The sequence below is a fragment of the Osmia bicornis genome, chromosome 1, assembly GCF_907164935.1.
Source record: "Osmia bicornis bicornis chromosome 1, iOsmBic2.1, whole genome shotgun sequence".
Lineage (NCBI taxonomy): Eukaryota > Metazoa > Arthropoda > Insecta > Hymenoptera > Megachilidae > Osmia > Osmia bicornis.
In genome coordinates this window covers 12,710,539-12,729,203 of record NC_060216.1, presented here as the reverse complement: position 1 = coordinate 12,729,203, position 18,665 = coordinate 12,710,539, and the positions used below count along the sequence as shown (strand labels likewise).

Below are 18,665 nucleotides of genomic sequence, written 5' to 3'. Positions count from 1 at the left end.
GAAGATATCTGAGGCCCCGGGGCTATCTGATTACCATCCTATTACAAACAACTAATTTGAATTTATAGCTCATTTAAAATATATTTGGTAGACAATTTTATCAGAGAACGCAAAATAATATATTGGCTAGGACACCTGGATGGCTCTACGAAAAGGGACACTGCTGTTCTCCAAGTCTTTGTCTACTCGTTTCTGTTTTGTATATATGTATATTCCTGTTTTAGGACACACCGTGGTTGGGCTACGTCGCTTTTTCTCGACTAAATTTTTCCGGTCATACCCTTTCAATAGGGGGTATATACGGTTTTCTCAAACGAACTTTTCCACTCGTATCGTCTGAATAGCAATTGACGCATCGTAAATCCAGCCAAGAACACTCGAGAATCGTAGTTTATAGCACGATTTCATGAACAGACCATTCATTGTTTAGCGTTTCTAGGGGACACGTTTTTCTTTGTAGACGTTTCACGATCAATCAGAAATTTTCTATCGGACTTTTAATGACTCTACTTACCAATGAAATGTTATTAATGTACGACAGAAGATCTATATTCTTTCCAATCTAGTTCCGATTGAGATGGATGTCAAGCAGACCGACTGAGACCGCAGGCTCGATTAGCACCGATTAATCTGCACGGCTTAATACAGTAACGAATACCGTTCAATTCTACTCACTAAACTCGCTTTATTGTTATTTGATTATTTCGTAATACCATTTCATCGACAATACCCATCACGGACTGTATATACCTGAGTTTTTTTCATTTTAATCATAAATATCAAACGCGATAAATTATCCGAATAATACGCGTCCGACTCTATTATACGTTCTTCCGGTTGGTGGCATAAATTGGACTCGAGCAAATTCTTTAATCGATGACTTTCTGTACGAGCAACCGCCTTTCATTTACTTTGCAGTTTGCACTGCCGTCGGCATATAAATCAGCTTCCAAGCTATTTCGCGTAATTTATGTCGACGCTGGATGCAGTGATAATGGGCAAAGTAATGGGTGAGTTTATTATTTACTTGTACGCAACAGCCTCCGCGGAAGAGATTTTAAAGAGAACGAAGGAAGGAACGAACGGACGGAACACTATATGCGCCGTGGCGCGGTATGGGGTGGTATGGCGTGGTGTAGTGCAACGTGACGCGATGGCACAGAGGTGGAAGTGGTTCACAGGGTGGCCAACAAAAAAAGCGTACGTGACATCTGCCGTCCATCGGGACGAAGCTTTTTTGTAATAAAGCGATGAAATCCCAGAGAAACCGTCATCGCGGATTAAGCGGGTGCCGATATTAAAGCGCAATCTGAAATTCGACGGTGGTGGCGGGCAGAAAACGATGGCAACGGGGGGGAGCCGGTGACGAACGAGCAAGAGAAAAAAAGAGGGGGGGATAGGAAAAGAAAAAAGGGTGAAACGAGTGCATCAATGCATCAGCTATTATTTACGCGACAAATGGTCGTTTAATGGTTCACGTTGCGTGTGTTTGGAAACGAACGTATGCCGATCCCGGTATCGCGCGATTGTTTCGTCAAAGTGCGCAAAGTGCTCTGATGTCTCTGTCCATTGAAAATTACTAGCCACCTTGGCGTTGCATAAACAACTTAGGTTCGATGAACGGCTGCCCAACTTCCCAGGCGCTCGGTCCGTTCAATCGATTCAGAATTGTAGAAACATATTTCTTGGGACCCTGAAATCGGGTACCTGAAATTTTCAAATTCTTATTCGAATATTCGCAGCGGGTGCGTTTTAAAATCACGGAGATCGATTCGTAAAACGGAATTTTAATTTAGACCGATTTCATCGTAGGACAGGTCGAGCGTAATCGTATCGTAAAATTCGTTCCGCCTAAAAGATTAAAGAGTTTCGTGATAAATCAAATAAAAAGGAACGATGTAATGCGACGGTGGAGAAGGAGTAGAGTGGTTCAGTTTCGAATGGAGTAAGGCGTACTGCGCCAAGTATTATATCATGCGATTATCAACAGGTCTCTTACGTTTAAGCATTCATTGCCAATCATTCAATAGTAAGCATCTAAAGGAGAGCTTCTCTTCTCTTCCTTCCACTCTCGTCCGAGATTTTCTTACTCTCGAAAGTAGCGAGGAATTGGAACAAAAGCAGAACGACGTCGATGCTTTTCCTAAGACGATAAGACGATTGAAATTATAAGAACGAGACTGATGATGAGAAAAGAAGGCGCATCACCCTACAGACCAATAATTTCCATCAAAGCCACCTACCTTTCTATTTGTTTCGTGTATAAAAGTAAAAGTTACGTCTGCTGAAATATTTAGACAAACGAAGTAGCGGCGTTGAAAATTTTATGAACAGAGCATTTAAACGGTGTATCTGGAATCGAATCGAATCAAATCCATCGCTACAGAAAAATCCATACTCCAGCCATTACGTCACCCTCTTTCCAACGATTGGAAAACTTCTAATTAATGGTTGCACAGTTCGGCTTGCTAATTTTTGTTTCGCTCGACGAGCGTGTAACGAGCGAGAAAATATTGCGAGGTATCGGTGCGAAATCATTCGAATAGCCGTTAAACGTCGATCAATTTTTCGGACAAATGGTCGCGTTCAGAAAACTTTTTAAATTAGATAATACGATAAGAGCGAATGATCGTAGAGGTCGGTTGTTTTAATCGTTTTACCTTGATCGTTTGAACGAGCAAGATCTTAGGAATGCTCGATGTTGGTCTGTACGATGTTCTTCCAAATCGAGTAGGCTTCGAGGATCCTACAGATCTTCCACTCAAAGTGAAAACCACTCGAATACCGCAGCTATGACGGCGAGGCGGCGTCAAGGGGGCAGAAAATAAATTCCTTATTCTCCGAGAACCAAGCAACCCTTCTTATGTATACCCTACGTTGCAGTACGAATTTTTCAATACGTACAATGTAACCGAGCAGAATGCTACACGTTTCTACGTGTACTTCGTAATATAATACAAGACGGAAAAATATTCCCTTGCAAACAGTGTTCGAGTAGTTGAGTATAAAAGAAAAGAATTTGATCTTGGTAACCATAAATTACTGTTATTCTTAATGTTTGCTAAAATTCTAAACTTCTCTTCATCAGTTTCATCAGCATCGTGTCGCATAGATATAGGTTTTTGTACTCTGTAAATTTCGTTTCGAACACGTCCGAAAGGGAATTTTTCACGGTTGCGAAGGAAATTGGAAAATGAAATATTACGCAGATGTGTAGGAGAAATTTGGAAAAAGACGCGATGCAATGGCGATGGCGCGACCTTACGCCCCGGGCTGGTCTAAGCGGATGTATCAGTGTCAGTGTGTCAGTCGGATCGTAAGTACCGTGGATATTTCCGCTCCTTGCGGAAATGTTTCTTCTTTGTAGTGTGTTACGTGCGGCGCGCGTACCGGGTGTATTTATAATATGTACTTACTTATGTACTGCCTATTGTATGAATGTCAGAGTGTGAAATGTGGTAGTGTGGTAGTCGAACAATGTGATTACGGGTAAACGTAACACGCGTGCGACGATTTAAAGCAAGAGAAATGAACTTTAACAAATTCTATTGCAAATGGGTCTTCTAATATTGTGGAATAAATACAAGAGGATAATAAAAAAAGATAAGTCGAAGTAAATGAGAAATAATTAAAATAAATGAAAAATAATATATTATGAAAGTAATCAATGAAATGGTGTATTTAATAATAAATTTCGAAAAAGAATATAAATTTAACTCGCGAACAATACGATTGAAACATACAATTTGGTTGCGGAAACAAATGCAAATTGTTACAAATATGTAAATTCAGGAGTTTTCAGTTAGGGAAATCCCACAGACAATCTCACTGACTGCTGGAAATTGCTTGTCAAAAAGTTCATAGAATATAACTGGAAGAGTAAAAAAAAATAATTCATCAAAATATATATAAATTTTGAAATGGATTTGAAGCTCTATTGTATTGTTTAATCGCCAAGAAACACAGAATCAACAACTGCACTGTTTAAAATTCTGAAAAACCCGAACTATTGCAAAATTTGTTATTTTAACACTACGTTATTGTTTATATATATAAACACTATTTTAAAGAAAAGAAAAGAAAATCAAACGATAATAATGAATTGAATTAAAGATTTTTCTACCTAAAGATAGAGTCTTTCGCCCTAATTTGTCACTTTAAGAAATTACGACAAATCTCATCTAAAATATTCCAGGGACTCACTCTGCACGCACTTCGCGATTATACGTCGAAGAATGTCGCAACTTGGAGCATTCAGAGAAGATCAAAGTAGGCTTAGCGCAATAGAGTAATTATCTTATCGATGAAGAGATCATAATATACAGATACCAGAACTTTTAATTTTTTCCCCCTTGATTTACAACTGATCTTGATCACGCACGAAGAAATATCGAATAAAGAAAGGAAAAAAATGGGAATCGAAGCTTATCGTGACGAATTCAGAAAGCGAGAAACACGGATCGATCGTTCGATTTCACGAGGCTTTGAGCATTCGGAGGAACAACGCGATTACTTTTTTAAAACGTCTTTTATCGCTTCGAACGTTGATTTTAGCTATTTTCAATTCAATGATACTTTAACGAAAATATGAAACTTTTAAATATCGTGCCGTTTCTTTTTTTTCTTCGAAGTTGTAATCAAATCATATTCAATGAATTGAGGGGTTTCATAAAAACGAATTAATTGGGAGCGCGGTACGCTCGGAATGAAAATTTTTTCCAATTGACCGTTTTTTACAGAGGTAGTCGAAAAATCGTTAAAAGGAGGAGAGGACGATTCATTGGTAATACGCGCGTTCTACATTGAGAAAACGTTCCGTGATTGAGGATCAACTTTCGAAAGGATTTCTGAGTAGATAGGGTTTACTTGGCTCGAAAACTCGACGAGTTTCCACTTTTGAATGTTCCTCGTTGCTTTCATTTTTCTATCGAACCTATGGAAATCTGCCCTGAATCTTCTTTCTGCTCGCAATCTATGTCCGATTACGTACCTAACAATGATTTTATTATGCCATTCTACGATCGTAGCTACAGTGGGTGATCAAATTATTATGAACAGATGGAAAACTTACATATTTTATGTTTCCGATGATATTATGTATTCCCTTTCCAGCAAAAACCGTAACAGCCTGCCTAACTAATAAAAAAATTCAAGTTTTACCGTCGCCTGGAAACTCACCAGATATGAACCCAATAGAAAATCTATGGGAATTGTTAAAGCGTCGCATTGCATCAGAGACAATAACTAACAAGCAACAACTGATTGAGAAAATTATATTCGTATGGCATTATGGATCCATAATGTTAACCGGCATCGTAAATTATAACAGATACACTTGAATAATTAAATTAAAAGAAACGGATAGATAAGAAATTAAACTTTACTTCGGTAAGAGGAAATAGAAAATGAAAAAGAAGCTTAGTGCATTGTTAGGTGTTAGTATTTAGGTACACCATCTACCTACAGTTTAAACGTCCGCTTGCGTCATTCTCCGACGGAAAGTTTCTCCATCGGTCGGTGAAAATTGCGTCGGAATGGTTAATGGTCGTCGCGAGGAACAGAGTCCATCGGGCAAGCAGGAAGAACGCATCAACGGAATAAGAGAGAAGAATAGGTAGGAGAAGCGTCGCTAATAAAGCGTTGACATCTCTGCAATGGCTAACATCGTTTGCCTCGACCTTCTCTGCTATTGAGAATAATATCCTAGCTGTCCGTTTCACGCGTCATTGTAAGACGACTTTTATTTCACCAAGGACGTTTTATTATCTATAACTACCCCACTTACGCGTATCCTCGATAAATCTTGTTCTTCGAATCTTCGCAATCTCTTTATTATCGCAATATTAATAAGGTACGACGAACAATTCTTTTACCCCTTTCGCAACTGTTTTATATTCGCGGATAACGACAAACAAATTATTTTTTCCCTTCGAACTTCAATTCGATATTTGAAAAGTCAAAGTCAGCCCGTTTCTATTCCGAAAGGTTTCTTTTTACAATCGACGAGAGCCGCTCGAAATAATCAGAACCCAGCTGCATCGGGTGACGGCAGTCGCTCCGTTTCGATTCTGGCATAACGGAGCAGCAGCAGAAGAAGAAGAAGAATATCCCCGAAGAAGAGTTTCTATAATGGAAGGTCGCGTAACGACGAATACCTACTCTACTTTTTTTTATTCCGGCGATATTTAACAGACATCTCGTGGACGCGCATATATTCACCTGCACTCGACAGCGGTGCATCAAGGATGCACGTTTCGAGGATTTTCAAGGCGAATTCGTGGGCAAAACAAAATAGCCAGTATTAATTGGAGCAGCCAGGAACGCGAGGGAAGGCAAATGAAACGTCGAGGAGAAAAATGCGCTGTGCTGCGGATTCACGGATAGGCGAGATAAAGAAAATAATTAAGAACGTCCCGGACGATTTCCCAGCCGCTGCTGTTGGAACAACCGAAAGCGGAAGGAAACGCCGCGTGGCAAGTTGGTTTCATTCGCCAACGTATAGTGCGAGATACATTCTCGTCTCAGACGCGATATCAACTGAAACAGTGAAATCAGATAATTCAGTTTCTTGCCAGTCGTGTAAACACGCGTTGCGCGAATGCAACCTTGCGTTCAACGCGAAGCTTTTTGTCGAAATAATTTTCTCGAGCAAACACAGAGACCGTAGGAAGGCAAGGTGACAGACGAGTTAATACGATTTTTTCATGATAAAAAGTCGTCGAGGCAACGGGGATCATCAACAGGTTCTACGAGTCAGCCGGAAGTCATTGGCAGTTCTTCAAAGAAAAGTTGAGGCTGGAAAGGGGTCGGCGGTCCACAGGTGCTCGGAACAAGCACGATGGCTCGGGAAAGAGCACTACACGTACGTTCCTACCGAATGAATTGGTAAAGGGTGCGACGAACAAAAGAACTTGACGGTATTCGCGCATGCAGGCTCCTTCTGTTCGCTTATAGAACACCTCCGCAGCTACTCTGTTAAGGAATCACTTTCTACCCTCGGGCTCGGGCTCTTCAACCTCCACCCCTCGATTATAACAGTTTTCCAAACGCAACGCAACGCAACGCGACCGTACAATTTCATTTTCAATTTCACCTATCTTCCTTTCTCCGGACACCTCTTCGAGTGTGGAATATTTCTTTCCTCTTCGCCGCGTACAAAGAAAAAAACGCGCAGGAAACTGACTTTGACACGCGTTTTAATTACATTGTACAATGTACTTTTCGAAAGTAAGCATCGTGAATTATCCAAGGAGAACCTTTCCCTGGAGATTATTTGAAGTTTCAGAGCTCTGAAACGTTAATTACGAACATAAAAGCGTCACCGAACGAACAGAGAATAATTTGAACAGCGAAACGAAGCGCTTCGAGGAGCGATTCGTTTTAAATGTTTGACGGATATTATTTCGTATCGAAGCATTCAGCACGAATCCGCTGCAGTGATTTAGGTCGAATGATAAATTTATTACCGTTATTTAGCGGAAGGAAAAAAGCACTTTCTGCTCGATAAACTTTTTAAAACGAAACGAAACGAAACGAAACAAATATTTAGTAATATAAATACTGTTCGCGGCGCCGAGTACGGTCAGCAGCCTTTCGCGATCAGGACGAGGCAACAGATGCGTTACGGATGCGTCACTTGGTCAGAAAATTCATCGAAGCAGCTTTACGAGTTTACGTTTCACGTATTTCGTCGCGCACGTTGAACAAATCGAAGTAACGAATAATCGACGGTCAGTGATCAAGTTCGATCAACTTACAACGTCCGCAAGCGTTAAGAAACCGTGGCGATTGTAAGACAAACGAGATCTCATCAACAGGTCTCCGTGGAATTTTCTTAGAATCGTAGAACGTAACGGATTCCCTCTGGAGACAACGCTCGTCGAGTAAGTTCGGAAAAGAAAGAAATAACCGTAGAGCGGAAGAATGAATTTTCATAGACGGCATCGAGGTGGTTGGGATTATGAACCACTTACCCGATTAAAAGCTGCTCCTTTTCCACGAAGACGTTCGACTGGTCGACTCGTCGACGTCGAGGAAAACGAGGAGAATGAGAAAAACGAGGAAAAGCTTTGGCCGCGGCCTTAAAAGCATAGCACTGTTCGCAGGTCCTTTCCGGTGTGTACGGCTAGTGGAGCACAGGAGCACGGGAGCACGGGAGTACGGTAGCAGATTGGCACGCGCGCGGTTTCACTCGTGGGGTGTCGCGGTGCGACTGTAGCACAATCGCTAGCCTCTCACGCTCTCTCGGTCTCCATCCCTCCGCTCTTTACCCTTCCGCCGCTTTACCGCCCTCTCTCTACCCTATTCTCTGCCCCCTGCGCTCTCACCCTTACGCGGTCTCACTCTAACTTTCGTCCTTTCCGCGTTTGTTCCCTCCTCGTTTAACGCGGACCACCTATCTTCTCTTACGCCTCGCTATCAAACTCTCACCGTCTCCCTTTCTCCTCCGATTTACCCCCCCGTCTCTGCTCCTGTTATCCGAGCCGAGACGTGCACCCTATTCGCCCTCTCCGTTTCACCCCGCCATCTATCCCACCTATCTCACTCGATCCACGCTCTCTCCGGATCTTTCCGTCTGTCTGTCAGCCCCGTCTCTCTGTCTTGCGCCCTCTACTTTTCTATTTCTGTTTCCGTCTGTAAACCGTCGAGCATCTCCCACCAACGAAACCTGCAAGCCACTCCTGCTGCACCGGTCGCGGCGCGGCGGCTTGCCTTTTCGAAAAGCTCTGCTCGCGACTCTTACGCGATGGCTGAGGTAACCGGTTCACGAGTAGGGCTTGGCTGACTGACTAACTCGCTCGGATCGGTCTCCAAGTCTCTACCCTTTCGAGAGTCGCGCAGAATCCTCTAATTGGCCCGCGCACCGCTTTCGCGCTATCAAATTCTATGCGCATCGCACACACTTTAACCGGCGACTGTGATGAACGCGTGTTTCTACTCGGAATTTACGCGCAGCGTTAGCTCGCTTCAAGGAAACCTAACTTTCAGGAAAAAAGCGTATACGACTTTCAACCCTTTCTGCCTCTTTCTTTCGCTTTCAATTAATAAACCGGCGTATGGGAGGATGGAACTGTACGGGCTAGCGAATCCTTTTCCTTCGATATCTTCAAAGTTCTTCTTTGAAAAGATTCACATGATAAACGGATTCATAGGTGCGCGTGTAATATTGAGTATTTCTTTTTTAACCGTCAGTCAACTTGTCGCGCGGCAAACAAGCTGTTTAATATGGTAAAGTAGAAATTTAAACGGTATATACATACATAACAAAACGTATTGGACTGTTGCGTATCGCGTTTGACCAGCTGAACCGTGAAATGCTACCTTCCGTTGTAATTACTTTTCCATTATTTCGACTCTCCTCTGCATCGTTTTATTTTTTATCTTTCCAATCGTTCGTCCATTTCCCACGATTCCCGTTGATTTCTGCCAAATTTTTCAACAGCCCGTCCTGTATACCTAATAGGCTAAATTTTTAATCGATTCGATTAGCATTCGTCCTTTGCACGTGTTACATGTACATCTTCTATTTTTTAGCAAAATAAATAACTTTCGATCGGTTGGAGTAAAACAAATACCCTTGTCAATCTCGGAAAAAATAAACATTGTCATTCGGTTGGAAAGTAGCATGGCGATGTAAAATTTCGTGCTTATAAATTTAACGTAGCTGCCAGTTATTCGCATGGTCCGCGTAAAATACTGCGTTTCATATGTAAAACAAAATTACAACGGACTGTCGGTTAAAAATCGATAAAAATTGTTGAATGCAAATGCATTCATTTGCGACCGAGAACGAAGTAATAAACTGTTTGTATAGCCATGAATTTCCAATCAGACACATGCATACGATAACGGCATTTGTACAAACTTGTTGTTTGTATGTGCGCTTTTATAGTAAATGTACCGTAGATAAAATCGCGTTATAAAACATACCTTAGTTACAAGTTTATAAGATTTATGCGGCAGCGTTTAGCATTTACGCTTGATACGTCCGTATAAACTAGCTGAACTACAACTAATTTCTATTAAAATTCAAAGATCCTCCTCTGGAGAACACGTGCTAATTTAGCTCATTTACCTTTATTTCATAGACTAGAAACGACTAGGGAACTCGGTTCCACTTCCGACAATTGAATACGAATTGGAAGAAAGATTAGATCTCGATAATTGTACATTATCGAGCGAAATAGGCTTCCCTCGAGAAAATGACGATATAGGGGAAGGTAGAAATCTTAGAATGTTTCTAATTTTTATGAGGCGTTACATGTTTCCATTATTTTATATATTTTTTGTCAGCTTATTTGACTATATAAATATGGTTACATAAACAATAACTATTAGGAATATTAGTCTTGTATTACAATGGCAGGTATATGTAGTCGCTTGGCTTTGACACAGCGTTAACTTTAATTAATTTTTGTATCGCCAATTTTCGTCCGTATTTTTGGAAATTGGTCCGTAAACAGGATAAATAGGACTATATTCTCATTTTTTTTTTTTCAAATTTTTCAATATTTCCCTTCTATTATACAATTGCATTTGTTTAAAACAATTGTAAAATAAGCGGTAAAAAGAACCTTTTTTTTAAACTGAAATAATTTTTATTAGGTACTCCCTTGTCTCTACTTTAAGTACCTGGACGCTCATTTCTATCAGTTTGTTAGTTCTGCAGTTATAATTTATTGAAAAAATGCGAGCACTATATTTCACACAGGTGTAAAATCAGCAATTTGAATAATTTTTAAAAATCACTAAAAGCAAAATCCGACATTGTGTTCCGATTTCACATGGAATGCCCCTATAGCATCGTACAAAATAATCCTTATTTAGACAATAAATAGAAAAAAAAGAATAAAATCCAAATAGAAAGGGTTGATGTACGTAATGATATTTCTGATAATAAGCTATTATTATAAGGAGTTAAGGGCACGATTCTACGGGGCGGTATTTGATCCGCTTATAACCATCGCTATTTTGCTTCTCGAAGGAATTTTCGAATCTTTTGTTTTGGCAGGTTTCTCTGTAAGAGAGTGAGAAGAGTCGAACGTGACCCTGTTCTCCGTCTCTCTTTACCGAACTCTTTACGTTCCTCTCTCGTTCTCTCTCTCGTTTTCACTCTTCTTTTTTTCCTTTTTGCGACGTCACTTCAACATTCTTTTTCAAGGGACGCCGCGCCGGTTCGATATTAGGAAATACCTTTTACCAATTCCCCGTTACATAAGGTGAGCGTGTTTCTACAAAAATCATGGGGTTTCATAGCACACTCCCCTGAATTGGTTTTAGATTAAGAATTTTTATACGCTCAGGTAAGAGGGTCGAAGGAACGATGGTATTTCAAGCTCCCCGATTATTTGCTTCCAGCAGACGTCTATGATAGGTTTTATTTTCTCGTTGAAAACAATTTTTACGCGAATTCATATAGTTATCGTACGGATCGTAGAAAAATCTGTATACATATTTCATTTTCAATTAGACATAAAAATGTCTAAAATTTCGATAATACTTGTCCCATTCGATGGTCGGTTTTAAAACAACGAAAGCAACGTAGCAACGGTTGACGGTGATCGAAAAGAAAAAGAGGTAAAGAAAGAATTTTCTTGATAAGGTGTTTATATTAAAGATAAGGTTGATCGTAGGGGAGAAAGGTGAATGGAAAAGGGAGAAGGGAACCGAGGCAGAAATAAGGTAAGGGTAGCGAATCAGTGGTAGGGGGTTGGTAATGCTACACGGGTACGTGGCTCCATATAAAATAAAGGATGGTTCCGGTTCGCCTCGGGCAAGCTCTTGCTCGTCTATCGGCCGGCAATATCAGCGAGAATTGAAATAGTCGTGATATTTCTTTGAGAGGCGAGAACGAACGAAGCAGCCGTGACCGAAGTCGGCGAAGGCGGCGGCGCGCGACTCTCCGGAATAAGAAATAAAAAGATAGAAATAGATTTTTGCGGGATACAGGCAATGCCGCAGGAAAAATGGAAGCGTTAGCTCGCTCGTCCTTTACAATCAGATTTCTTAGCGGGCCGCTCCATCAGCGACCGACCGATACGGGCCAACTCTTTTGTTGGTATCGGCCGATACCGCGCTATTGCTCGACAATCACAGAAAGAAACAAAGCAAAGGAAATGTTTCGATGAAGGAAACAGCGATCGAATTCCGCTCCGGCACGGATATTAAAACAAACCTATCGTTGCTTTTGGTAAACCTTGAAATTGGAAAAATCGAAAGGCGTACTCGAAAGCTGATTGCGAGATCAACGAAACTTTACGAAAATAACAATTCTAACATAGCGTAATAATTAGAAGTGTGCGGGTACCTGAAATATTCTAACAGTAATCGTAGGTAATTACTTCGTAGGTAAAGTTTGAAAGTATCTTAGGAAGCGAAGGTGCAAGCAGAGGAAGAGGGATAAATTAAGGAAAGTTTTTAGGATAAAATAATTAATACCGAGAGATTTTTTTTTTTTTTCAAGGTATACGCTTTTAAAGTAATTGCTTTTACACGAACAAGCATTCGTGTCCGTTAATATTCGAGATCATATTGCGGCCTTGAGTACCAAGGAAATAGCTAATTAGCTTGTAATACTTATTCGAAAATCTTTATGAGCTTCCGTGATACAAGGGTGTATCTTGGCAACTAAACGAAGATACACTGTTTGGAGATCCTTTTAACGTGAAGCCTTCCAGGAAAGCGAGAACTGAGCGTTCTCAACTTTCACCTTAAGCTCCGTAATTATGTAGCATTTATTCATAAAACATGTATAACAGCTATGAAACTTGTTATTGTTTTCACGAAAGTGGAAGAAAACGTTCCTTTCGATTGTTAGATAAATAAACAAGAAAGTTAAAATATTGATAATTTCTTCCCTTCGCGTTGTATCATCTTTGTCCAAGTGTCATGAAATTTCTATACTTCGGTGTTGGAAATCTTATAATAAAATATCAAAAAAATGAAACGAGTAACGTAGAATAAACGCTATTGTGCCTAGCCTCATTTTTCTGGTGATATATAAATGGTAATATAAAGTACAGTGGCTTCAAATCAGTGCACCGAATTTTGTTTATAGGATGGCGATAGCGAGAAGTGCCATATGATTTGACCGATTTAACTGGCCAAAAGTCAATTTTAAAAATTTATACTAAGTTGTAAAATTTGTGTTGCTAAAGATTGTTTAATGTGCGAGAAATAGTGTAGTGGTACTCTTTTTATCATTTGTGCATTCATAAAATCCTGGGCCTTGTCAAAGTAAAGAGTTTTCGTGCTAGACGTTTCGAAACATATATATATAGTACTTTCAAAATGTTTTTATGCTTTTTATTATCTATTTTTTCGTGATTGCTGAGATTTAAAAACGACTAACATGATAATGATGTTTCCCACAACTGTAATTTTTCATTCATAATTTTGTTATACTTCAGGGTAAGTCCCTGTTTTGTTTTTGGTGTCAATACACGTGGTAAATGTTTGTGTTTACGGCACAATAAAGATTGGTTCCGGAATCGTCCGGATATTGTTTTCAAAGCGTTTTTTTTTTTGTCGATAAATGAAAGAGTTACTTCAGATGAAAAATCACTATTGCTATTATCTGAGTAAAACAAATAAATAACGTATTAAATATAGTATAATATAATATAAAATCAGGATTTTATGCATAAATGATTTTATTATACATAGGATTCTATTCAGATGAATAAAAATAATTAAAAGATTTTTAAAACGAATCTTTTTTGTCTTTATCTTTTTGATTGCCTTAAAATACCATAAACAAGTTAAAAAAGCGTGGTTGAAAACAACAATATAATGCAAATAATTTTGGCCGGCTGGATTGGACGAATATTCCACTATGCGTTGGTGCCTTATGCCTCTTACGATCCCAGTCGCTCAGTAGCCCTTGAAGAAAGAATAAAGATCTGTTCGTAACGAGTATAGAATTTTTTATTAAAATGTCTCATAATATCCAACATTCGGCCACGATTTTTCTCTTTCTCGGTATCATTTTTCCAGACCGATCAAAGCGATCGAGCGCTACTTACTCTTCTTCGCAGAACGTAGATACGTATATTTGCCCTGCGTAACAATAGCTAGTTGCCAAAGCACAACGAGACTCGGCGAACTGACACAGTTGCAAAGAGACATCGATATTCGACAAGTTTAATACCACTGTCAGAACATGGTCTGACCCCTGAGGGTATCCTGCGGTCTGACACAGGAACTCCTCTCTCACGGATTCCAACTTTTGTCCTAGATGACGGAACATACGTAAAAGCTGGTAGCTGTGTCAGCTACTCGATAACTATGCAAGATGATTGCGAATAACGCGATACAAGCGCGTAAGTGGTTCGACGATGCAACAGTTCCTTGACGATCCTAACTCCTCTTCCTATAAATTAAGACGAGACTTTATCATCAGCGTAACGGTTAAAAATTGCCCGAGAACTACGAAAGTGTACCAGAGAGGAAGCGTTTGATAATTAAACGGTAACAGGGTGATAAATTGAATCGGGGGAAAATTAAATTGTAGCGTAAACGGTGATTAAATTTCCTCCAATCCGGTACTGCGGAAAACACACCTCTGCGGTCACACGTTTCTCGTATAAATAACCGATGTTCCGTGTCCGACGATGAAAAAACAAGCAAGTTCTCTTATCAACGACACGTACGTAAGTAAGTAAGTAGCTAGAGGAGGAGAGTACCGTCGCCTAGTATCGCGCGGTATGTTCGCGATGGTGACGAAAGCAGAGACATAAAGGCAGAAGAGTAACTGGTTCGCTGGAATAAAACGCGTAAGGCTTTCAATCAATAGAAGTTTATCGGGCAGCGTTTGCTTCAAAGAGTTCCTGTTAGCCAGGAAGGACGAAGCGGCAGGATAGCGAAAAGATACGGTAGAGAGGAGCGGCAGGATCCATGCGCACGAGTCTGTATCTGCATTGACTTGTTTACGGTACGGTGAGCGAATATGCAACCGAGTGGAGGACTGCCGAATATAGTCGGTATCAGAGAAACTATTGCCGAAACGAAAAGTAAAACACGTCGGTGTAGCGTGATATGTACCGTCTGCGAGCCGTCGCTGCTGCTTTTTCACCGTCCCTTTCATCGGGGATATCTTTGATTCTGACGTCGAAACACATCGAATACCGATTTTCTAAATTCACACTTTCGAGCCTACCACGAACGCGTTGCTTCGTTAATTTCCAGGAATCGTGGCGATTGAAATTATCTCTAACAAGGCTAATTGTAATTAAAATCTTAAAAAAGTGAAGAAAATACGTTCTGCACCGGAGTAAATTCGAATGGAGGGAGAAATGTTTGGATACAGCGCAGAATCAGTGAAAATGTGATTATCGGAGGATGTGAGTGGAGAAATCTAGAGACTACCCTTCGGCTTAGTCGGTCGACGTAGTCGGCCGGCTACGTTGTTATCCACTACCCCTATAGTCAGTTCGATGTTATCCTTACCTTTGCAATCCTTCTTATTGGGTATGGACTTCTGGAGCCCACGGTATACGTTCTTCGAAACAGATCCCACGAAAAGAAGGCAGCTACCAATATTAGATAGTTTGTTGTAAAAATACGAGGCTTCGTTTCGTCGAGTAAAACTGATAAACGACCTTTCAAACTTACGCAGCTTATCTAAATATATATAATAAAATTGTGAAAAATTTACCACGTTAAATATATCGAAGAAACGTACTATGATATCCCGTTTCATCTTTTCTTTCGTTTTTCTTTCGTACAAACCAACCAGGACATTTTTTTACGAGATCGAGGTTGAATTCTGTTGGTAAAAAGATCCGAGTCGCGGAGATACAGCCGTCTTAGAGGGTAAACTTTAGGAAAGAAATTCACGATGCCTAGTCCATTGTAAAGAAAAGTTTGCAATACGTATCGTCTTATCCGATATAACGTACATTTACACGAATGTTCAACATTTCTAAGCGATATGGACACTATTAGTAACAATATTTATATGTGAATTGTATTTAAATTTTGTGGCAACGACTTTTGAAAACTTTCTTTACGCAAAGATATCAAACTAAACAATTCGAAGGCTGCGTTTAAATGATATTTGTACGAAACTGCTGAAAACTTACTTACGATTAGACAAAGCTCGGACAGCATAATACAGAGAAAGCGAATAAAGAAGGATTATGAGAACGGTGTTCGCCGTTGGTAGCAAACAAACGAGTTAAAAAAGGATACTTGATTTCAGAATCAATTACCTTTCGCAAACAATGCGTCCAAGGTTTGCGTCCTACAGGAAGGAAAAACGTTATCGACCAAGGTATGGTGTGTGCATTGTAATAAAAAGCATTTCGTTGAAAATATATACCTTACCAGTTCAATAAATCTCACTAAAATGAAAAAAAATAAAAAACATTTTTTCAATTAAAATCATTTGAAAAAAACCGACCGCATTCTTATACTTGTCGGCATTATGTCGGAAAGAAAGGCGTGAAATCATTTCTCGAGAGTAATCTTTGTCGACGAGAAAACTCGTGGCTAAAATTTGTAATCGCGAGCTTCGACAATGCAGAGTAATCAACAGAATGAATAGAGCGTAGTCTGCATGTACAGGACGGAACGCAACAGTCTCGTTCGTTTGTTGGCAAAAATGAAAAGGAAAGTGTAATTTGAACCGCACCGAACGAAACGAACGTGAAATAAGTGACAGGATGAATTTTCACGGAGACTGCCGGAAGAGAAGCGAAACGAGCGTTTCGTTATTCGTCGAAGGCCGAGGAACAGGGAAATTTCTCTGGAGATATGTTTGAACGAATTCGCGAGATGCCGGTGTAGAACTGTGCCGTCGATCGATGGACCGACCAGGTTTCGGTTTGCCAGTTCCCTAACAAACGGGCAGAGGAATTGCGAACAAAACGAGACAGTCGCGGACGAGGCGCGAGCATTTCGCTATGCTATGGGACACGATGCTCTTTCAAATTCCAAGAAACTTTTAATTGATTCCCGAGAACTCGCGAATCTACTCTCGGAAATCGCGAACACCGAAACTCGACCAAGGAACGAGTGTTCTCCGCCCTCGCCTCTCCGCCCCTATCGTCCCTCCCTTAATGGCCATGAATTTCTCTTATTAAAATATTGCCCTCGGCTAATCTTGAACTTTGCGTCGAAAACATGCTGTGGGTAGGTCATCAAGAATTAGTTTACCCTTTTGTTTGTAAGGTTAATCAAGAAACAAAGAGACGGGGGAATATTCAATGGCGAACTGGTCAAGGTGTTGGGTTGCTTCACAGCAAGCGACCCCTTTAGAACCAGTTCAACAAACTCGCATTAACATAAAATTTCTATGATATTTATTTAATTGCCAATTACGAAAAGATTAATTATTCAAAGTGAGCCACCTTTGTACCCTTGCAACTAACATTTTTAGACCTAATTCGCCACTGAGAGGATTCATCGCTGTCCTATGTGAAATTGAGTAAAATTTTCTTGACATAAGGGAAACGGACAGAGGGAAGGAACCGTATCTGTGTGATTCGCAACTACGTGATACCTAGCCACTGTTTGTAGTCTGGTTGTCAAAGGGACGAAACGTAGAACGTGGCTCTGGATAACGTTTGCACAAACAGCTGCGAGCTAACAGCTTATATTGGTCTCTCTACCTTCACCCCCGTCGCGCTATCCCTTTTATCTTTCTCTCTATCACACGACCCTCTCTTCACGATATTCGATCGTGTCTCTTTCATAAAGTTTCATTCTCTTTTCTCATCTGTCGTTTTTCTTCTCGGCCAGTATAGTTAGCCCTTTCGGTGTCTCCTTCGTTTCGTTCTTGTTTCGTTCGCCTCGCTGATCGAGCATCCCTTCTTTCTTCTCCACCCGTTCTCGTCCCTTTGTTTCGCCCAGAATGGCTCTCCGCCGCACCGTCTAAATCTCTTTCCAACACTGCCGGTGCACGCATGTGCGAGTTACGCTCCCAGAGCGGCTCCAGGTACGACTAAGCCGACCAGAAAATTACTGGACCAAGCTAAAACCTTCCTGCACCAATCTATACAGCCGTGTCGCTATTGTAACGAACCGTACCCATTTCGGGGCTGAAATTGTTCAGCCATTATTTTTTTTTAGACTCGCCCACCCGCATACGGTACCTACACCGTTGCATTCTGTAATGTCCGAAAGTAAAAACAAATCAAGGCGTACGTCGAGCCGACAATGAAACGTGAGTTTCACTTGCGATACTAAGGCAATTTAACTTATTCGTGGGAATAGCGTTATTTCGATCGCGGTGGATGAACGTCGTCGCGACGCTACCGTGAGAAGCGAGCTAGAACTTGGAAGTATGTATCTATGTACATAGGTGGTTGGAGGACGTCGGACGTCGAGCGTCGGGCGTCGAACGAATTAGATCGGTCGAGATTGAATTACCTGCGCGTGTTTGCCTGATATTGTGTGCTTTATGCCCATAATCAATATGCCGGCATTGAACTTTCAATTAGTGTCACTTAACTGTGTAAACACAGCCGCTCCCGTTCCGGTGAGTCGTGTCACCGGACGCTTCTTCTCTTCCGTCCTTCCTTCCTTCCTTCCTTCCTTCCTTTCCTTTCCTTTCCTTTCCTTTCCTTTCCTTTTTTCCTTCACTTTTCTCGCATCACTTCTGCCGCGAACAGCGTCCCCTCTTTCTTCCTTTAGTTTTCGCTATCGAACGCGCAAACAACCCT

At 40.7% G+C, this 18,665-nt stretch overlaps 1 protein-coding gene across 1 annotated transcript in view; it reads right to left on the bottom strand.

Moving 5' to 3' along the window:
* LOC114872798 (lachesin-like) overlaps positions 1–8,763 on the bottom strand; it is a 42,749-nt gene extending 33,986 nt beyond the window's left edge. Inside the window, exon 1 of the mRNA XM_029180399.2 lies at positions 7,974–8,763. The gene's annotated coding sequence lies outside the window, so the exon portion shown is untranslated. The remainder of the gene's footprint in view (positions 1–7,973) is intronic.
* Between the last annotated feature and the right edge of the window lie 9,902 nt (positions 8,764–18,665).